Here is a 7,487-nt window from a genome sequence, read left to right as displayed (position 1 = left end):
GGCTTTTCAGAGAAGAAAATTCCATATAAGCATGCTGGTTCAGCACCCCTCCCTTTGCTTTCTGTTTATTGCTTAAAAAATGAAGTCGCTTCTTTATCTACTGGGATTTAATTTCTTCTTCTTCTCCTTCTTCTTCTTCTTCTTCTTCTTCTTCTTCTTCTTCTTCTTCTTCTTCTTCTTCTTCTTCTTCTTCTTCTTCTTCTTCTTCTTCTTTTAAAGTTTCTGGAGCATTCTTCAAACCACAGAGATGCCTTTAAACTTGAAACAATATCTTAAGCTACACTGTCATCCTAGCAGCTGAAGAAAATGAGACTGTTGTCAAGATTCTGATTCAAGGGATTTTTTTTTAAATGAGGAAGACATAGGTTTGCACACTCACAAGTATGTGCCAAAAAACACATGTGTGTGAGTGTCTGTACATGTGTGTGCACGCCCAGGGAGGAGGTCAGGATCTCCTCTCAAGAATTTTTCTAGAATCCTGGTGGTTTAGGGATGTATGTTACAGAATTCAATAACAGTTTATAGAGCAACTGCTCTTGATTCTTAACACAGTGCATAGCCCATGTAAATATTGTGTTTATTATATACTAACTAAACATATATTGGGCTTCTGCCTAAAGTCTGCCATTTGGTGTATGCAGAAAACATTATAGAACAGCTCACAAATTCATTTGAAGCTGTGTTAGATGAAAGCAGCCATCCAGAAGCTGAAATTTTTTCATCTTTAAAATAGCAGGCTTCCCAGCTCTGAAGCAGTAGGTTTGTTTATGCTGGTGAATGTGACACACCAGTGTAATCCAGGGGCTCTGCGGAATATTCTGTTCGAATGAAAGCAAATTTGCTAAGGTAAAAGACCAAGATTTATTTCCTTTATCAATATAGTCTTTTTATTTTATTGTTGTTGTTATTACTTTTGTAAATTCAGATGAGGGAAATAACTTTCCTTCTCTGATACCTGTTAGCTCATTCAAGATGGAAATATAGCAATTAGGTTTCTCAGATGTCAGCTGATAAAGACATAAAAATGAGGGAGAAAAAGGGAACTGTGTCAAGCACAGGCAGCCCTTTACCTTGTGGGGAGGTGAATGGCTGTAAGGTGATCAGAGGTGGGCAACTTGACCTTGAATGGCTGGCTGATGTCCATGTGCAACCTGCAAAGCTCCCAAATGATACTTTCCAGGCTTGTGTGGGCATGGTCTGTGGGGGCGAGTAGGTGGTCTCAGATGGAACTTGTCTGGGGCAGGCTTCTCCATCAGAACAGGTACCTATGCAAGGATTTAGCAAAGGGTTTCCACCTCTCACCTGCACACTTCACTCCTGGAATTGGTCCATGGTAGGGTTGGCTGAATAGAACTCCAAACATAACATTGGAATTTTCACTAGTTCACTGTGTCAACAATTTCAGCCTGGCAGAAACAGAGGGTTTGAGTGTTCTATGTTGTTGCTGCCATTTTTATCACCATGTTGAAGTGACCTTGGTTATAAGCAAAGCTTGGAAACCAACACTGCACAAAGTTGGATTGTCTTTGGCGTAATCTTTGTGGGGCCACTCGGGGATGGGGGATGGACAAGTTTTTATCAAATCAGTTCACCCACATTTTTTGCTTCATTATTTTTGTCTGTTTTAATTGCTAATATAGTTTTGGCACCCAGAACAGTGGTGGGCACATGGAAAATGTTCAACAAATCTCGCTTGACTCAAGGAAGCGATCAGTTGTTTGAACAGTGATTTTAAACTAAAACAGAGCATTGCTCTTCCCAAGTATTCCCCACTGCACTGAAGGTGGAAAGCTTCTGGCTTCCACCTCCACAAAAGGAAAATCGTATTTTAAACCTCTGACTCTGCTTATATAAAATATTCCCTTGAAGGTTGGAGGTATATTACAATTATATATATATATATATATATGTATATGAAGATAGAATAATGAAATCTTCCAAATATTATTTGGAAAAGGGAGGGGGTTAATAGAGGAGGTGAACTTTTCCAAAGTTCACTGTATGCATTTATGAAATTTTCATAGCAAAATTCCCTTGTAGTATTAATGATTCCTAAAATAATAATAAAAATATTTTCTTGAGAGGAGCAGTCTCTATCAGTTGCTCAATGTATTTGATAAATTCCCCCTTATGGAGAATCAATTGGTAACAAGAGGAAGCTTCTTTGCTTTCTGATTCCTTGAATTTGTTCAGATATGTAACTTGGAGTTCACGGTGGGGCTTCCTTCTGAGGTTATAATAAATTGGTCTATAAAAATATTGGCTTCATACTCAGGAGGTAGAGAGGCAGGAGGATTGTGAAATTGAGGCCAGCCCAGGCTATGTAGCAAAATCCTGTCTCAAAAAAAATTGAGTTCAACTCAGAGATGTCAGTACTTTTACTTCTTTCACTATGTTCTTCCCACATATCACTGAATGGCTTGCCCAGAACATAATTCTTCCTGAGGACTGTAACTTCAGGCCTCCACTTAGATACTTAGTGAATAAAGAATGCTGTCTCCTGATCTCAGGGCCCGGATTTTGGTGTTCATAAACTATCACACAATCCTGAACCCCTTCTTTTCCTAGTCAGAGGGTTTTCAGTGCCAATAGCATCCACACATTTATTTTGGGGAAATGAGCAAAGATCATGAACATTCAGTCAGCTCCCTGTATCCATGGGTTCCTAATCTAGGGATCCAAACATAACCTTATTGCTGATGGGGACCATGTAGTTCTTCTCTAGTAGTTGAGTCATTCTCTAAACAATACAGAGTAAGAACCATTCCTGTAGCATGCACACTGGGTTAGGTATTCTAAGTCATCTAGAGATGATTTAAAGCAAGTGAGAGGATAGGTGTGATTATATGCAAATATTTGGAGTTTGGGATCCATGAGGGTCCTAGAACCAATGCCCCAACCTTCTTAGGGATAACTGTAATGATACTTTTCCACCCTAAGCCCCTTGTGTTCCCAACTGATGTGCATGTGCGGTCTATGGGTCATAGCAGTGCTTTAGAAATCCCAGCAGAAGGGTGAGACATCTGATCAATGCCTCTTGTCTTTTTTGTTGCCTAGCAGGCAACAAACAGGCTCCCAAATAGAGGAAAGTAGAGACTAAGGACCACTTTGGTTCCTGAACCTGTCGGTAAGGCTCTCCTGCTGAACATGTGACTGGAGGAGGCAGCAGAAGAGGAAAGTACAGCCAGGTAGGCCTCTGCCCATACCCTCCCCTTGTTGCCAAATCTGTCCTGGGATGGTACAAGGGCTGGAGTCTGATAAGTAGCTTTAAGTATTGTCACTTCTCTGGTAGCACAGTAGTTACTTCTTTGAGCACGGACTCTTTTAATTTAAGCCTCCCTGGCCTCTATTCCTTACACTTTCCCCTTAGAATTGTCAGCCAGACTATGGTTGAAAGAGCATAAAGGGTAGTGTGTAGGACTAGAGATCTTCCTTCATTTTTGCCTGGTCATTCAATTGGTTCTTCCTTTTTTTTTTATATTTAGGGAAGGAGAGAATGGAGACAGTAAATAAAGCTTTATCTAAACTGTGCCATTTGCCAAGCTGGAAATGGAAAAAAGAAAGAACGCACAGATCCATATTTAAGAAATTTGACTATAATAAGGACATAGCACTATGTGAAGACAAAATTGAGATGCCATCTTTTAGAATGATGGTAATTATTTTTATTATTACTGTTAACATAATTTTCCACTTAGAGAACAGTTTTCCTAAGTACAGGAAAAAAGTCAATAATTTGTGGCCAATTGGGCTTTAAAAATCATTTTTAGTTGTCTAATCAATAAATAATTAGCCAATTAGCATACTTGTGTACCAGCATGAATAACACATACTTCCCTTCAGTCTCTCTCTCTCTCTCTCTCTCTCTCTCTCTCTCTCTCTCTTGACAGGACAAACATATTGCTATACTATACCAGTATGTATAAAGAGGTTCTCAGAAATACAGAGAACCTGTGAGTTGCAAGGCCCTGGCAGGACCACCTCTGTCAGTGTGAGTTCTTACTCCCTATTTTTGTCCTTAAATCCAGTTTGCCAATCTAGTCTTCAATATTTATAATGTAGGAATTGACTACCTTTAGCATAAGTATTCTGCTTAATTCTCACTGGCTGTAAAATTTGCACAGTGGATTTTTTTAGTGTATTTGGATTCAAGTTTCTATTGATAAATATTTTACCCAGTTGTCATGATTATCTTAACATGGAGACAAGTAGATACTAGATTAATCCAAGTGCTTTTAGAGACAAGCTGATAACTTCTAGAGAGAAGTGTTGATTTTATTTACAACACAGAGCTAGGATGCCACTCAGAATTCTACAACTCGGATGGTAGAAACAATAAGAACTTGTCTTTCAACACAAATGTCAGCCAAGAGCCCCTCTGCTAGTCTGTTTTGCAAGTCCTTTAAAAAATGGTTAAGTTCCAAGATAATGTAATTTTGTCTTTCATTATTGCCAATTCTTTCAGGTCATACAAATTTCATCTAAGATTTATCCAAAGCCGCCAAACAAAAACCAAAAATATCCCAGTATATTCAACCATAGAATGGGTGGGGGATTTCACAAAAGGACACAACCTTCACACTCATGTGTGACAGTCCTGAAAGTCACTCTCATTTAGGTCACTCAAAAGGGATGAATTCTTTTTAGCCAATTTTATTTGGGAAACACTCTAGTACAAGATCTTCATGGTCATATTTACTGTTGAGTTCTAAGTACCCAAAAGGTGTCAAGTGCTCAAGAGCCCCTACAGCTGCCAATCTCCCAGTCCTAACTCTCCACTTCTGGGAAAGAGCTTCTATTTTGTAGTCTTACTGCAGAACATTGTTTCCAGTAAGGAGAGCACTGTAAATTTAAAAGTCAGACCTATGTATTTGCTCTTCTCTATTCTTTCTCTTCTCCTGGCTATGGAAGGTGTAATCAGACTACTGGTCTACTTCCCCCTTCTACCATCCTGTCCCACTCTACTACACACACACACACACACACACACACACACACACACACACACACACACACACACCAGACTAGGCCTCTGTCTCCATGAGGCTGGTGCCAGACCAAGCAGGAATGCCAGCTTCTCTTCTCTTAACTGTGCCCAGCTCTTCTCATCTCTTTCATCTACTGCTCTACTTGGAAATAGGTTAGATGGGCACATTGATTTTACACTGTGCTGCCTTCAAAGGGAGATGGATTGGGGAGAAGGTTGCCTGCATTTTACTTGCTGCTAGTACTTGACCATACCTGTTTCTCAGGGGCTTTTCCTGGAAGAGGCATTTTGGGGGACCTTGGCCTGGTACTGTCAAGAATCATCATAACTGGTGAGATTCTTTACCTTTGGCACTTCCTACTGATCCAGCAGGGAGTTAGCATCTCCAGTTGACAGATGAGAAAACTGAGGTTAAGAGGTATTGTAGGTCTCTAGATGGGAGCATAGAAAATAAAGAAGTAAACAAAACAAAAAATTTAATTCTCAGTGCTAGAAAAGATACTAAGGCAGGCAGGGGCAGAGTCAGTGATGATTTGGATTGTTATTTAGCTTGGATTGTTGGGAAAGAATTCATTCTGTTAAACAACTATTGGACTCTATGTTGAGGTCACATCTGGCTGACCTCACTCTTAGCAAGATATTGCCATCAGGGAGTGTTTCTCAGGAATGTGATCTACTCACTGAACAACCTATATGTGCATTAATAAAAATTTTTCTCATACTACATACATTTATAGTATATAATCTTGTGAACTAACAATTAAGTCTATGTTTACATGGGTAAATAAAAAACACTCATGTCATTTAACTAAGGCACAGTTCTCCAAGATATTAGAGCTTGGTGTCATAAGCCAACGAAGAACATAATAGAAGCAAATGAAGGCTCAAGAGCTTACAGTTTATGGAAGGTCTCAGTGACGGAGTGCTTCCAAGAACTGTTTTGACACACTTGTACAATTACACACACTGTTGCTGGCCCACTTGGTAACTGTGCAAATTACAAAAACAAAGTCTTTCTCTAGAGATGACTCAGACCTGTGCCCAAACACGGGTTTTGGTGGGCCAAGGGTGGGCTGTAGTTCAGGTACTGTTGGGCAGGGCTTGCTGCCAATAACCTTGTGACAGTCCCTGGCTGTCCATGATAAGAAGTTGAACAATAACAACAATCCCTTACAGTTCTAGGACATATCAAAGCAATTGCACAAATGCCCTCTTATTAATTTCTAAAACAACCTGGAGTGATGAATGAAGCAAAGATTCTGATTTGCATTTTATAGTACTTGGGGTAAGGTGCAAATTAAGTAACTTTCCCAAAGCCACACCGACCCTTGGTTTCATTCTTTATAATTTATTGAGTGTCACCCAGGCCACAGACATGGATCCATTCATTTATTTACTCTTTCACTGTTGCAGGATTTTGAGGGAAGGGGCTCTGCTCCTTCGTCTGTGTGTTCTGCCAACCTATCATAGCATTTGACATACACTAAGTGTGCAATGAATGTTTGTTACACGAACGGCAGAAAGCATTGGCTGCTCTGCTCGTGTCATTGCAAGCGTGTTCTGCTAATACATTTGGCTGCAAATGATGACTGTGATGCTTTGCCACCATTTTTTTTCTGCCAAAATTGTAGGCGTGGTCAACATCACACAGCCTTATTTGGTATGCTGTGAAAGTTCAGTTCACAGCGGCATTGGTCAGAGCTCCATAGAAAAGAGATGCAGGTGGGAAAAAAACCCACCCTGCTAAATAGACGTTTGCAGGTCTGAGAGTATGCTCTGAAAGTAATGAATCTAACACTTCTGGCACCTTCAGAAAACTGGTGTTATTAAAGGCATGAAACTCCAGAGGCAGATATCTGTGAACTTGGGCTCTGCTTATGGAAGATGTACGATCACTGAGGTTCTCAGTAGTATTTCCTTCCGCTCATTGCCTGATAGTTTACCCATCATATATGTCAGGACCTTCTGAAAACAGAAAAATGACCTTGGAGGGCTCAGAATAAACCAACTCATAGCCACCACTCCCTCCATCTTATCCTGTCTGCTATTTGTTGGGTTATTAATAACATACAGTTAGAATCTGTGGAGTTTCAAAGAGGAGGAGGCATGGCTTTGCAAGTGTCTTCAGCCATGTAAGTTCTCCCTTGGAAGACACTTGTAAGATTGTGGGTGAAACGTCAGAATCCATTAGCCAAATGGGAACAGTCAATCCTCCTAAAAGCAGAGGGCCTTTTGTGAAGAACTCACAGTCAGGATAATGAAGATCGTACCCAAGTTTATTTTCCATAGGTCTAAAAATATGGGGAGCCAGTGAGTTACTCTTATGCGGATCATAATAATGTCATAATTGAATGATCTATAAATGGTATTCTGCAAAGGGACGTGGAGCAAACGCAGCTGAATGCTCTTCTATTGGAATCTTTTCTGTCTCACAATTAAATGTCATTACGAGGGAATTCTCCTCTATTTCATACGTAATCAAGACTTGTAAAGTCTCAAT

General features: G+C 40.0%; 1 long non-coding RNA gene across 1 annotated transcript; it reads left to right on the top strand.

Annotated features, from left to right (window-relative positions):
• Positions 1 to 2,983: 2,983 nt before the first annotated feature.
• LOC141415067 (uncharacterized) lies at positions 2,984 to 5,319 on the top strand. The gene is made up of 4 exons (XR_012440091.1): positions 2,984 to 3,188; positions 3,486 to 3,655; positions 3,891 to 3,991; positions 5,253 to 5,319. It is a non-coding gene; the product is annotated as an uncharacterized lncRNA (long non-coding RNA).
• The last annotated feature ends 2,168 nt before the right edge of the window (positions 5,320 to 7,487 follow it).

This window comes from Castor canadensis, chromosome 12, assembly GCF_047511655.1.
Source record: "Castor canadensis chromosome 12, mCasCan1.hap1v2, whole genome shotgun sequence".
NCBI lineage: Eukaryota > Metazoa > Chordata > Mammalia > Rodentia > Castoridae > Castor > Castor canadensis.
This window is presented reverse-complemented; position numbering and strand designations above follow the sequence as displayed.